The sequence below is a fragment of the Mustela putorius genome, unplaced genomic scaffold (genome assembly GCF_011764305.1).
Source record: "Mustela putorius furo isolate JIRA1106 unplaced genomic scaffold, ASM1176430v1.1 tig00000174_pilon_pilon_pilon, whole genome shotgun sequence".
Classification (NCBI taxonomy): domain Eukaryota; kingdom Metazoa; phylum Chordata; class Mammalia; order Carnivora; family Mustelidae; genus Mustela; species Mustela putorius.
The window spans coordinates 29,885,529-29,901,321 of record NW_025421304.1 but is presented as its reverse complement, the minus strand read 5'-3'; the positions used below and the strand labels follow the sequence as shown (position 1 = coordinate 29,901,321).

Here is a 15,793-nt window from a genome sequence, read left to right as displayed (position 1 = left end):
TATGTTGAATAGCAGTGGTGATAATGGACATCCCTGCCATGTTCCTGACCTTAATGGAAAAGCTCTCAGTTTTTTTCCATTAAGAATGGAAACTGGTGGGACGCCTGGGTGGCTCAGTTGGTTGAGCAGCTGCCTTCGGCTCAGGTCATGATCCCGGCGTCCTGGGATCGAGTCCCACATCGGGCTCCTTGCTCGGCAGGGAGCCTGCTTCTCCCTCTGCCTCTGCCTGCCATTCTGTCTGCCTGTGCTCGCTCTCTCCTTCTCCTCTCTCTCTGATGAATAAATGAAATCTTAAAAAAAAAAAAAAAGAATGGAAACTGTTTTTTTTCATAGATGGGTTTGATGATATTGATAGATGTACCATCTATCTGTACATTTTGAAGAGTTTCGATCAGTAAAGGATGCTGTGCTTTGTCAAATGCTTTTTCATCTTCTATTCAGAGTATCATTTTCTTTCTTTTATTTATGTTTTGCATCACAGTGATTGATTTGCAGATGTTGAACCAACCTTGCAGCCCTGGAATAAATCCCACTCAGCAATGGTGAAAAATCTTTTAATGTACTGTCGGATCCTATCGGCTATTATTTTGGTGAGAATTTTCATATCTATGTTCATCAAGGATATTGGTTTGTAATTCTCCTTTTTGATGGACTTTGTCTGGTTTTGGGATCAAGGTGATGCTGGTCTCATAAAAGGGGTTTGGAAGTTTTCCCTCCATTTCTATGTTTTGGAACAGTTTCAGGAGAATACGTATTAATTCCTTCTTAAAAGGTAGAATTTCCTGGGAAGTTCTCTGGCCCTGGGCTTTTGTTTGTTGGGAGATTTTTGATGACTGCTTCAATTTCCTTACTGGTTATGGGTCTGTTCAGGTTTTCTGTTTCTTCCTGGTGCAGTTGTGGTAGTTTATACATCTCTAGGGATGCATCCATTTTTTCCAGATTGTCAAATTTGCTGGCAAACAGTTGTTTATAATATGTTCTTATAATTGTATTTCTTTGGTGTTGGTTGTGATCTCCCTTCTTTCATTCATGATTTTATTTGAGACCTTTCCTTTCCTTTTTGATAAGTCTGGCCGGTGGTTTATCAATCTTATTAATTCTGTCAAAGAACCAGCTCCTAGTTTCATTGATTTGTTCTACTGTTTTTGTTTGTTTGTTTCTAGTTCATTGATTTCTGCTCTGATCTTTATTATTTGTCTTCTCCTGCTGTGTTTAGGCTTTCTTTACTGTTCTTTCTCCATCTCCTTTAGGTGTATAGTTAGATTGTGTACCTGAGACCTTTCTTGTTTTTTTGAGAAAGGCTTTAATTGCTATATACTTTCCTCTCAGGACTGCCTTTGCTTTACAGATTTTGCTGTGTTCTACAGATTTTGAGCAATTGTGTTTTCATTATCATTTGTTTACATGAATTTTTTCAATTCTTCTTTAATATCCTGATTGACCCATTCATTCTTTAGTAGGATGCTCTTTAGCCTCCATGTATTTGAGTTCTTTCCAACTTTCCTCTTGTGATTGAGTTCTAGCTTCAGAGCTCTGTGGTCTGAAAATAGGGAAGCAGTATTTGTATCTAAATCTTTTCTTCTTTTGACAAATCTGAGATAGACATTCTTTTTTTTTTTTTTTTGTCCCACTGTAATGTTAGGCTCATGTGGTATAACATGTAATTTTTGTTTACATCTTGTAAAAGTAATATACTTGGTATAAAGTTCAAACAGCAAAAAGGGAATATAATGAAAATTAAGTCTTGCTTCCACCCTTGGCCCCCAGGTCTTCCAAAGCAGCCACTGTAACTAGTGCATTGTGAATCCATCAGACACACACACATATGCATGTGCATTTCTCTATAAATAAAACATATTTGTTATATATTTCTATATACAAATGCTAGCATACTATGCAACATGTTCTACCTCTTATTATATTTTATTGTGGCAATATTATTTTATTGTGGCAAACCCACATATACAGAAAAGAGCTTAAAAGTATAGTTTAAGTCACATAAAGAAAATACAGTCACCTATGTTAAGAAATAGAAGCCTGCATCTCCAGAAGCACCTTCCTATATTTACATGCCCCTTTCTAATCACCATCCTTAGAGCAGAGGTAACCACTGTTCTGGCTTTTATGGAAATTAAATTCTTTTCTTTAAAGCTTCATTATGTAAATATTTATTAATAAATATAGAAGTTTTCAGTTTGGGGCTTTTATAAAAAGTGCTGGTAAGAAGGGCATTTTTATATTGCATGCAAGTACCTATTGCTGAATTTCTCTAGGGTATGTAAGTAAGGGTGGAATTGCTGGGACATACAGCTTCACTGTATATTGCCCGAGTGTTGTTCTCATTTCCATTCCCACGATTGGTTTACAAGAGTGCTTGCTGCTCTAAATCTATGGTAACACTTGGTAGCATCAGATTTTTTAGCTAATCTGGTATATATTTAATAGTGTCACATTGAGCTTTTAATCTGTATTTCATAATTTCTGATGAGATTGAGCATCTTTTCACATGTTAATTGGCATTTTGAAAGTCTTCTTTTGTGACGTGCCTGTTCAAGTTTTTGCCCATTTATCTGCTTGCCTCTTGTTTTCTTAATGACTTGTAGGAGTTCTTTGAATATCCTGAATACTAGTGCTTTGCTTAGGTACCTATGTTACAAATGCTTTCTCCTACTCTGTGGCTTTCATTTCATATTCTTTCATTTCATTCTTCATATTCTGCTTTTGATGTCTTGAAATTCTTAATATAGTCACAGTTATCAGCATTTTCCTTTCTCAAAAATGACTTTTTGTTTTAAAGATTTTATGTATTTGACAGAAAGAGGGAAAGCACATGCAGGGGGAGTGACAGAGGGAAAGGGAGAAGCAGACTCCCTGCCTCACACAGGGCTTGATCCCAGGACCCTAGGATCATGACCTGAACTGAAGACAGATGTTTAACTGACTGAGCCACCCAGGTGCCCCCAAAGTAGCTTTTTAAGAATGAATTTTCCCCCACGAAACTGTTCTTTTGTCTTCTAAAATATTTATTGTTTTGCTAAGAGATTTTAGGTCTATAATCCACGTGAGACTGATGCTACATAAGGGTCCAGTTTCATACTTTTTCATATCTAGTTTCTCAGTTTTTCTAATACCTTTTACTGAAAGGACCATTCTTTCCCCACTGCTCTGAATTGCAATCTTTATCATAAAGTAATTATCCATATATATGTTGCATGCATTTCAGGGCTGTCTGTTGTGTCTCTATTCTATTTGTCCATCTCTGTATCTATTCACACTGTTTTAATTATTGTAGCCTTATATTGAGTCTTGATATCTGGTAGAGTGTTTCTTTCTCAAGAACACTGTGGCTCTTCTTGATCTTTTGTATTTCCGTATGTCTTAGTCAGTTAGGGCTGCTATCACAATAAACTACAAGACAGGGTAGCTTACAAACAGCAGGAATTTATCCCACTTCTGGATTCTAAAAGTCTGAGATTAGGGTGCCAACATAGTTGTATGAGGGCTCTCTTCTGGATTTCAGACTTCTCACTGTATCCTCGCATGGTGTGGGAGTGAGCTAGCTCTCTGGGGCCTCTTATAAGAACACAAGTCCCTAAGGGTTCTGCCCTTAAGACCTAATCACTTCCCAAAGGCCCCATCTCCTAACACCATCACCTTAGATATTAGGTTTTCAACACATGAATTGGGGGGTAGGCACAAACATTCCGACCATAGCAACACACAAATTTTGGAATTAGCTTGTTGAGTGCTGCTGTAAAGCCTAATGAGTTTTTGGTTGTTAAGACACTGAATCTTCTACATCAAATTATAAGGAGTTGGCAGTTTGGAAAAAAGAAGAACAAAGCTTAGGGGACTTGTAGTACCTGATTTCAACACTGGCTCTGAAGCTGATCTGAAGTAATCAAGGCAATGTGGTGTTGATTTGGATAGATATAGAAATCAATGGTACAGAATAGAGAGTCCAAAAATAGTACCACACACATATGGTCAATTGATTTTCAACAAAGATGCCAAGGCAATTCAATGGAGAAATGATAGTCTTTTCAACAAATGGTACTGGAACAATTGGACACCTATATGCTAAAAAATGAACCCTAGTCCCTGCTTCACATACTATACAAAAAAAAAAAAAAAATCTCAAAATGAATCATAGACTTAACTGTGAAACCTAAAATTATAATACTTCTACAAGAAAAGATAGGAGAAAGTCTTTGTGACTTTAGATTAGCATAGATTTCCTAAGTCACAGAAAGTATATAACACAGAAGAATTCACAAATTTGACTTAAAATTTAAAGCTTCTGCTCTTCAATATAAAATCTTTTTTTTTTAAATCTCCAAGTGTTTTTTATCTTTTTTTTTTTTTAAGAGTGTATTTATTTATTTGACAGAGAGTCAGAGAGGCAGGCAGCAGGGGTGGGGGGAGAGAAGCAGGCTCCCTGTTGAGCAGAGAGCCCAATGTGGGGCTTGATACCAGGATCCTGAGATTATGACCTGGGCTAAAGGCAGAGGCTTAACCTACTGAGCCACTCAGGCACCCCAATATAAAATCTTTTGTTTTTAAAGATTGTACTTATTAGAGAGAGCACAAGTGGGGGTGGAAGGTAGAGGAAGAGGAAGAAGCAGACCCCCAACTGAGCAGGGAGCCCAACGTGGGATTTGATCCTTGGACTCTGGGATCATGATCAGAGCTGAAGACAAATGCTTAACTGACAGAGCTACCCAGGGGCCCTCTTCAATATAAAATCTTAATGAAATGAAAATAAGCATGGCAAATAAGCACATGAATATATAGTCCAATTTATGAGTCATATGGGAAAACACAAAATCACAATGAAGTACCAGTAGACATGTTTTGATATTGTTAAAATTTATAAAAACTGACACTACCTAGTACAGTGGGTGCTCAAAGTAGCTGGAGCTTTCATTTTGCTGCTGGAAATGTAAAATGGTAAAATCATTTTAGAAAACAGTATATTAGTTATCAAATGCTACAAACAAATTATATACATGTAACAGCTAAAAACAGTACACGTATATTATCTCAGTTTCTATGAGTCGGGATTCTGGGCAAGGCTTTCCTGGGTCCTCTTCTGTTCAGAGTCTGCAACAAAGACTGCAGTCAATGTGTCAGTCATGATTGGGGTCACATATGAGGCTTAAATGGAGAGAGATCTGTTTTTAAGCTCATGTCATTGTTGACAGAATGACAACGTTCCTTGTGGGCTATGAGATTGAGAGCCTCAGTTGATTGCTGGCTATTGTTTGTTCTCACTTTCTTGCTAATGGATCATTCCATATGGCAATTTATTTTATCAAAATCAAGAAGGAAGAGAATATATAGAGAATGTCTGCTAGCAAGACAAAAATTAAAATTTTATGTAACATTATCATGGAAGTGATATCTTTATCACCTTTGCAATTTAGTAATAAATTACTAAATACTTTAATACTTCAATTACTTTTAGTTACTTTAAAGTAATAAATTCTTTTTTAAAAAATATTTTATTTATTTATTTGACGGACAGAGATCACAAGTAGGCAGAGAGGCAGGCAGGAAGAGAGAGGAGGAGGAAGGCTCCCTGCTAAGCAGAGAGCCCAACGTGGGGCTCAATCCCAGGACCCTGAGATCATGATCTGAGCCGAAGGCAGAGGCTTTAACCCACTGAGCCACCCAGGTGCCCCAGTAATAAATTCTTTACTATTTAGAGGCAGATTCTGCCCATACTTGAGGAAAGGAATATTATAAGATGGCATAGATACCAGGAGGCTGGGATAATTGAGGGCCACCTTAGAGTCTCTCCACCACAGTCATCTTTTTAACAAAGTTATATGTTAAATTTACCATATGATCCAGAAATTCCATGCCTAGATATTTGTTCAAGAGAAAAAATATGTGTCCACACTAAGATCTGTACACAAAAATTTATAGCAGCTTTATAAAAAATTGTCCCAAACTGGAAACAACCTAAATATGTATCACCTGGTGAATGGATAACTAAATTATGGTATATCCAGGCAATGGAACAGTATTCCAAAATAAAAAGGAACTACTGATAAAATCTAATAACATGGCTGAATCTCCAAAGCCTTAAGCTTAGTGGAAGAAGCCAGACATAAAGGACTGGCACAAAAGGAAAGTTACATACTGTATAATTCTATTTATATTATATTCTATAAAAGGCATAGCTATAAGGGAAAGAAAACAAATCAGTGGTGCCTTGGCTGGAGATTGGGAGAGGACTGACAACAAAGGAAGGGGAGATTTTAGAAGGTAATAATACATAATTCTGTATATTGATTTTGTGTTGTTTATACAAAGTACACATTTCTCAAAACTCATAAGACTATACACCTTTTTAAAAGGATGATTTTTTCTGGGTATATGATTACACCTTAGTAGGTCTGACTTAAAGATAAGTCTTTAGTACTCAAGAATTTTTTTAAAGGTAGTAGAGTTTGCGGTTTAGAAAGTAAATAAATTCTGTTGTGCTAATCTTGAAAGTTAAAAACTTAAATGTTTGTCTTTTTTATGGAATGCTGATTTCTTCTTTATGGCAGGAATGTCTCCTCAATTAATAGACCACTTACTGAACTGAGAGAACATTGAACTCAACATTTGCCTTCTAATTTTGAGTATTGAATACAAATGTATAAATGCATAAAACTTTAAAAAAGACATTAAAACCATCATTCTTAACATTTAAATCCTAAATGGTAATCAGTACTTCTGTTTCCTTCCTGGGTAATACAAGATCTTTAAAAGCTTTTAACTCTGTTTACTCTCTTCTAACCTGAATGCTAATGTTGAATATTTTAATTCCATATAGTTTTAAAAATTTCACAATTATTATTTTATATATTTATGTATTTCTTTGTTATTTCTATTATTATTTCTATTTTATATATTTTTATTATTGAAATGTATTTGGCATGTAACACTATATTAGTTTTAGGTGTACAACTTAGTGATTGGGCATGTGATCTATTGCAAAATGTTTACCACAATAAATTTAGTTAAAACATTAATCACCACACAAGGTTATAATTTTTTTCTTGTGAGGAGAGCTTTTAGTATTCACTGTCTTGGCAACTTTCAAAAATACTTTGTTAACTATAACTGGAAGTTTGTATCTTTTGATCACTTTCACCCATTTCACCCATATCCCAGCCTCTGGCAGTCACAAGTCTGTTCTTTTTAAGCTTTTTGTTTGTTTTGTTTTGGAGTCCACATATAGGTGAGATCATATAGTATTTGTCTTTCTCTGTCTTATTTCACTTAATAATGCCTTCAAGTTTCATTCATGTTGTCACAAATGGCCAGTTTTCCTTCACTTTAGGAATGAATACCTTTCGTGTGTGTGTGTGTGTGTGTGTGTGTGTACTTACACCAAAATAAATACTAAGTGATGAACATTTAGGTTGTTTTCATGTCTTGGCTCTTGTAAATATAGAATGCTTTGGGTAGTATGGACATTTTAAAAAATAATTCTTACAATCGTGAGGTGAGGATGGCTGCTGTGAATATGGGGATGCATGTGTCTCTTCAAGATAGTTGTTTTATTTCATTCAGATAAATACCCCAAAATGAAATTGCTGGACTAAATGGTTGTTCTGTTCTTAATTTTTTGAGAAAACTTGATACTCTTTTTCATGGTGGCTGCATCAGTTTACATTCCAACCGACAGTACACAAGGTTTCCCTTTTCTCCACATCTTATTTGTTGTCTTTTTGATATTAGCCATTCTAACAGATAAAGAGTTGACATCTCATTGTGATTTCAGTTTGCATTTCTTTGATGATCACTGATGTTGAGCATGTTTTCTTGTACCTGTTTGCCATCTTTGTCTTTGGAAAAATGTTCAGTTTCTCTGTCCACTTAAATCTGGTTTATTTTTTTTTCTTGAGTTTTATTTATTCTTTATATATTTTAGATGTTAACCCCTTATCAGACATGCAGTTTGTAAATATTTTGTCCCATTTAGTGGGTTGTCTTTTTATTTTGTTGGTTTCCTTTGCTGTACTGAACTTTTTTAGTTTCATGTAATCCCACCTGTTTATTTTTGCTTTTTTGCCTTTGGTTTTTTGGTAAATCAAATGGGATTTGGTGTCCCATTAAATCAAATGGGATTTTAAAAAGATCATTGCTAAGGCTGATGTCAAGGAGAGGAAGCATACACCCTATATTTTCTTCTAGGAGTTTTATGGTGTAAGGCCTTACACACAACTCTTTAATCGATTTTGAGTTCATTTTTGTAAATGATGTGAAATAGTGGTCTAGTTTCATTCCTTTACATGTAGCTGTCTAGTTTTCCCAGCACCATTTTAAAAAATACTATTCTTTCTCCATTCTATATTCTTGCCTCCTTTATTGTAAATTAGTTGACGATTATAAGCATGGGTTTATTTCTGGGCTCTCTATTCTGTTTCTTTTATCTGTGTGTCTCTTTTTCCGCCAATACCATATAGTTTTAATTACTTTATATTTATAATATAGTTTGAAATTAGGGAGCAGAGTGCCTCTAGCTTTCTTCTTTCTCAGGATTATTTTGACTCTTTGGGGGTTTTTGGTGATTCTATACAAAGTTTAGGATTGTCTGTGAAAATGCAATTGAAATTTAAACAATATTAATTCTTCTAATCCATGGGTATGGCATAGTTTCCTTTTATTTGAGTTTTCTTTGAGTCTTTCATCAGTATCTTATAGTTACCAGTGTACAGGTATTTCACCTTCTTGGTTCAATTTGTTCCTAGGTATTTTATTCTTTTTGGTAAGTTAAAAAATGGAATTTAAAAAATTTCTCTGATAGCTCATTATTAGCATATAAGAATGCAGAAGAGTTTTGTGTATTGACTTTGTGTCCTGCAACTTCACTGAATTGATTTATTCTAACAGTTCTTAGGTGGAGTCTTAAGGGTATTCCATGTATAACATGATACCATCTGCAATAGTTAGTTTTATGTCTTTCCAATTTGCCTTTTATTTCTTCTTCTTCCTCCTCCTCCTTTTCTTCTTCTTCTTCTTTTATTGTTGAATAAAAGTGAGCGGGAATCCTTGTTTTGTTTCTAATATTAGAGGAAAAGCTTTGTTTTTCACCATTCAATGTAATAGCTGTGGACTTATAATATATGACCCTTATTATGTTGAGGTACATTCCCTCTCTACTGACTTTGTTGAGAATTTTTATTGTGAAAGGATGTTGACTTCTGTTAAATACGTTTTCTCTATCTACTGAGCTGATCATGTGATTTTTTCCCTTTATTTTGTTAATAAGGAATATCATATTGATTGATTTGATGTTGAACCATCCTTGCATCCCTGAATACATTTCATTTCTCATGGTATATGATCCTTTTAATGTATTGTTGAGTTTAGTTTGTTAATATTTTGTTGAGAATTTTGCATCTGTGTTCATCAGCAATATTGGCCTATAATTTTCTTTTCTTGTGGTGTCTTTGTCTAAGACAGACAATGCTGGCCTTGTAAAATGAGTTTGGAAGTGTTCCTTCCTCCACTGTTTTTTGGGCAGAATTTGAGAAGGCTTGGTATTATTTCTTCTTTGAATATTTGGTAGAATTCACCAGTGAAGCCATCTGTTCTTGGACTTTTGTTTGTTGAGAAGTTTTGGTTACTGATTCAATCTCTTAGAGTAGTGTATCTGTTCATATTTTATATTTTCATGATTCAGTCTTAGTAGGTTGTATATTTTAAAGAATTTATCCATTTTTTTTTAGGTTGTCCAACTTTTGGTGTAAAATTGTTCGTAGTAGTCTCGTGATTTTTATATTTTGTGGTATCAGTAATATCTCCTCTTCATTTCTTATTTTATTTATTTTAGTCTTCTCTTTTCTTGGTGAGTCCAACTAAAAATTTGTCTTTTTAAGAAAAACATACCTTAGTTTCATATATCTTTTCTGTTACCTTTTTAGTCACTATATATTTACATTCTGATCTTTGTTAGAATCTTTATTCTACTAAGTTTAGGTGTCATTTGTTCTTTTTCTAATTCATTGAGGCATAAAGTTAGGTTGTTTGAGTTTTTTTTTTTTAAGATTTTTTATTTATTTGACAGAGCGATCGCAAGTAGGCAGAGAGGTAAGCAGAGAGAGAGGGAGAAGCAGGCTCCCTGCTGAGCAGAGAGCCCAATGTGGGGCTCAATCCCAGGACCCTGAGACCAGGAGCTGAGCCGAAAGCAGAGGCTTAACCCACTGAGCCACCCAGGTGCCTGTTAGAGATTTTTCAAAAACGTTTTTAAAGATTTATTAATTTGAGAGAAAGTGTGTGTGCACAAGGATGGAGAGAGGCAGAAGGAGAGGGAGACCAACAGACTACCTGCTGAGTGGGGAGCCTGATGCAGGGCATGATCCTAGGACCCTGAGATCATGACTTGAGCCAAAATCAAGAGCAGGACACTCAACTGACTTAGCCACACGGGCGCCCTAGATTGTTTGAGATTTTTCTTGTTTCTTCAAATAGCATATATTGCTGACAACTTCTCTCTTAGAACCACTTTTGCTGCATAAGTTTCATAATTTTTTATATATTGCCCTTCCATTTTCATGCGTCTCTAAGTATATTTTGATTTCTTCTTTGGGTGTGTGGGGTAACTGTGGCTCTTACCAATACAGAAAACCAAGTTTAAAGTTTTCGTGGGCTTCTTAGGGAATTTGAGCCTCGAATATAAGTCTGTAAGAGGTGTGTTCCACCTCTGGATTACCCAAACCCTAAGGCTGTGGTCTCTTGTGGTCTTAGTTTATTATAAACAGTGTCTCCCATTAGAATCTTCTTTTGGGAAGTCCTGATCTTTAATTTCTATACAACTTTTCCATTAATGATGGTTTCTTAATATTATGAAATTTGTAGTCATGAACAAATTTCTAATTCTCTCAAATATCATAATTTAAAAAATAATATGAATGAGGGTCCACATAAATCCATGTTGCCACTTTGTTTTTAATGTACTTTTAGGTATCTTTAAATGCATAGATACTTTTGTTTCCAACTCCTTCACTCTCCGTGCAATTTATTTGATAAGGAACTGTTTTATCTAGAGAGATTCCCATAGTCTACTTTTTGTTTATTGCATCTCTGTGCTATAGTTTAGTGTGTACCTCTCTTCTCCATATACCTTGTGCATTAGTTTGTGCAAACACCACAGACTGAGGGACTTAAACAACAAATTTGTTTCTTCACAGTTATGGAGGCTAGAAGTCCAAGGTCAAGATACTGGCAGGATTGGTTTCTTCTAGGGTCTCTCTTCCTGACATGTAGATGGCCCTAATTGTCCATTGTCTTTACCTGGTGTTCCCTCTGTATGTTTGTGTGTCCTAATCTCCTATTCTTATAAGGACACCAGTCATATTGGAATACGGCCCACCCCTATGACCTCATTTATCTTCAGTTTGGACTTCATCTCCAAATACAGTCACATTATGAGGTGCTGGAGGTTAGGACTTCAATATAAGAATTGTAGGGGCACATGAGTAAGAATTAACACTGGGAGAATTGGTTGCATCTATCTAGAGACTTGATCATTTCTTTTCATTTTTTAATCAAAGTAATATCACGAATGATGTTATATTCTTCCATAAGTCGTCACATAAGGTTTGTTTCTTTTCTTGGTGGTATAGAATAGTAGGGAGTAAGGTAAATTGTATTTATATAGAGAAATGGACATGCTTTTTCTCTCTTGGGGATTGAGTCGAAAGAAGAGTTGACCGGTACACTCTGAACTTCAAATTCCTTTAATTGTATGCTGCTATTGCCCTGTGTTTAGGTCAGTGCTGTGGGTTTCAGAGAGTTTTTACCAGTGTTTTATCTCTTCCCTTAGACTTTTAGCTGCTCCTGTATGTCTGCACCATAAAGAGAGTCTTTCTAAAGAAAGACTTCAAATGTTCATCATCACTTGATGATAGGTTCGTGGTGGGAGCAGTGAGGGATTTTCTGTTGTCCAGGTTCAGCCTCAGTTTTAGAGAGTCCTTGCATATCTTGGAAGGGGTTTTTTGAGCAATTTTACTCTTTCTTCTTTTCCTTTTGGCAGACAAACTCTACCTTATCTTACATATTTGGCTCTGGGTGATTTTCTGCTCCCTCCTCAGTGATAGCATATATCTTCTTAACGTAGGATTCTAGGCCCAAGATATTTTCCTGCCCTCACCCCAGGGATGTAGGGTTTTTTTCTTTTACCTCCTTCTCCAGCCACCAAGTGTCTTTTACCAGTGACTTAGGGCAGAAGTCCTCTTTGATGCTTTTCTTTGGAGAAGAGAAGGGTTGGAGGAAGCAGGCAATGCTTAGTGCTTATTTCCCAGCAGCCCCTGATGACCTCCCACAGGCCTGTACTAGTTTCTTCAGATCACCTGGTAGAGCCCTGTGTTAAGAGTTGCAAGTGAATGCTGTCTTTGGAACCCAGATTACTTCATTATTATCTGACCTCAGCTCTCTAGTGTATTCAAGAAAAATAACTATATATATATATATATATATATATTTTTTTTTTTTTTAAGTGGGAGTGGGAATCTGCAGCTTTCTACATTTTAGTGAGAAGCAGAGGAAAAAACCCTCTTTATATCTTTTTAAATCTTAAAATTTTCTTTTTCAATTTCTACTTTTCTTGAAGGATTTTTGTTTACTCATCCATTTTTAAGAATTTTATTTCTAATCTTATCCCAAGTTATCTGAATTCTGATTATTCTAATTCTAAATTTAAAAAAAAAAAAAAAAGATTTTATTTATTTGACAGAGAGGGGGAAGCAGTTTTCCTGCTGAGCAGAGAGCCCGATGCAGGATTTGATCCCAGAACCCCGAGATCATGACCTGAGCTGAAGGCAGAGGCTTAACCCACTGAGCCACCCAGGCGCCCCGATTATTCTAATTCTAATGTTATTTTATATCTAATATCCTTTCAAAAGTTCCCTTTTGGCTCATTTTGAAACATTAAGCTACATACTGTTCATCTATTAATGGGTGTGTCCTTTCTTTCTGGTTTTTTTTTTAAATTAGTTTTTATGGGATTCAACCACCATCCTATCCTGTTAATAATTTTTATGTGAAATTGGTTTTTCTGAACTTGTAGGAATAGATGAATTGGGATGACATTTTTAGTTTCCTGGATCTAGCCATCCCATTACATTATTTTCGTGAAGTGTTCAAAAATACGGTCTCATACTAGGAGAATTCTTGGCGTCTTCTCCCTCCTCAATTTTATCTTGTGCTCCTGCTTGCTGGCATACTAGCTCTCTCACAAGTCCTTTCTTTCTCCTTCTTCCCCTGCCCATCCTTTCCTCCTTCCTATTATCCCTGCCTTGCTAAATTTGAATTATCTTGATGGCAGTTCATCATCATTGGGGTATTTTGTCTAAAACGGAACTGAAATTCTAATTGTTTCAGATCTTCCCTTGCCTTGCTCCCCATAATCACAGCATGCAGAACCTCTCCAAGTTTCAGCTCTTCTCATGAGTACCTATTGGCTATTTTAGGGCTTCTCTTTACTCAAGCTCATCTGACATTTCTCAGACACTTGTTAGTGCCATGCAGCACATGTAGCTTTGGTGGATTTTTCCTTTCTATTCATATTTTGGGGTTTGTGAAGGTATCTTAACACCAGCTTTTTTTTCTTTGATCTTGTTTGTAGATTTTGGTTTTGTTACTCTAGTTATTCTATTTTCCTGGGGACAATTATGAAAGATATTAAATGTTAACTTCTATTACAATTTCCCCAGAATGTCCTTAACCTCTCTTGAATGATAGTTTACCTGGATATAGAAATCTACATTGCTATTTCTTTTCTCTCTGCACCTCATGGCTATTAGTCTGTAGTCTCCCACATCTGTTCTTGCTGATTTAAAAAAAAAAAAAAAAAAAAAACCTGCTCACTGGCTAATTCCTTTATCTTTGCCAAATATTAAATGTAAAAATGGTTAAAGCCACCAAGGAGAAAAATAGCTAACCCATTTCCTATAATGTTACTGGAGTATGTTTCAGTGTGGAATTACTTAATTCATCCTCAATACTCAAATATTATATGTACTTTAAATCTGAAAAGTATTTTTCCATTCTGGAAAAAGACCATGTCATTTTTTTCTGATTATCACTTATTATTCAGTTTCTATATTTTCTTATATAGTACTTTTCTTTAGTTACACCTGTTTGCTTTTGTTTCATAATTAGTAGTTGTTAATGGATCACAGGTCATTAGATTTTAAGTAAATCCATCTCCTGACTATTAAGTTCTTGGTTATCTCGGTAAAATTTTTTCATGTGATTTGGAATTTCTATTTGGGGACTTAAGTAAAAGATTCCCCCCCCCCTCGTATCTCTCAATATTTACCTATCCCTCAGTAGTGGCTTTGCAGTTGCCTCAGCATTGGGCCTTTAAAGGTTTGGTGAAAGTTACTCATGAAATGTTATGGGCATGCTGCTTTTTTGGGGACAGAAGGGACTATTACTTACATAGCTCTTTGACAGCAACAAATGTTTTAAAGTTATAGGGTATGCCCTGCAAGTCCAACGCATTGAAGTTGAGCTCTGAAAGTCTGCATCTTTTTTTCTGTACTTCATGCTATTGCATTTTTAGATAATCTATGGAAATATCTTCATTGGTATGAGATTTTATGGACAGAAAATCATAAAAATATTCCACATATATTTTTTTCTAATGAGCCAACCAAAGAAACCAACTGGTAAAAACTGAAGGCGAATTTCAGACTTCATAATTATTTAATTATCTCTTTAGGGGTTATATTCTGATGTTCATTCTAGGTTTGGTGTGAGGCCTGGCTTTCAAACGTTCTATAGACATTTCCATTTTGATTAGAAAAACATATCCATGTAGCTCTTTTCAAATAACTTATTAATAAAATCCTTCCATTTGGCGAAAGCTACAAAGGGTTTCAACTGGTACTTCTAAATTCCTAGACTGTTTTTTATTGTAATTATTTTTTATCCTAAAAAGCAGACTTTTGGCTTCTATAGTTTTTAATCCTATCCCATTTGATTTTTTCATTGATTTCTATTTTCCTTTCCTACCTGCTGAAAAGCATTTTCCCTTACTTAGAGGTTTGGGACTGAAAAATTTTTAATGTGTTTTAGCCAAATTATATGTAATTTGATCTATACTCACTCATTTAAGACCTCCGTTCCTATTAAAAAACATAAAAATGAATGTGACTACCCTTTCCTTTATTTATTCCTTGATTTACTCATTCAAACATTAAATATAAATAGAGGATAGCAGGTGATCTAAGGATAAAACACATACATGTATTACTGCCAAAAAGACATTATGTGTACTACAGTAAGGGGTCAGAAAAGGGCCTGGGAAAATGTGATGAGAGGTCATAGAATAAATGACATTTCTAAACCTTTAAATATAGAGGGTAAAGTACAGGGTGTGTTTGGAAGGTAGGCTAGTTTTAGTGGAATCGATAATTTGCAGATTAAGTAAAGTGGGAAAGGTACCCTGGAACAAATCTTGAGTCTTGAAAGCAAGTAATGAGTTAACACCTTAAGAATGTCATGTATTATGGATGTATTGTATGCCCAGTTTAATTAGAAATAAATGTTTGCCAAAATAATAAACATACAAAAACAAACAAAAAAAAACCCCAAAGCCCATGATCTGAGTTTAGCCAGAATAACTAGTTCAGTGTTGGGACCTGATTTTTATTATTCCTCTGTATTAGTGCAATGAGTTCATCTCTGAGTGTGCACCACACTTCCATATTAATGGATCTCCTTATGCCACATGTAGGAGTCCTAAAAACTGATCTGAGTGAAGCAAGACAATGAAATGGAA

At 35.3% G+C, this 15,793-nt stretch overlaps 1 long non-coding RNA gene across 2 annotated transcripts in view; it reads left to right on the top strand.

Moving 5' to 3' along the window:
- Positions 1-15,793, top strand: part of LOC123390978 — a 151,424-nt gene that overhangs the window by 125,989 nt on the left and 9,642 nt on the right. The gene's annotated exons all lie outside the window — the stretch shown is intronic.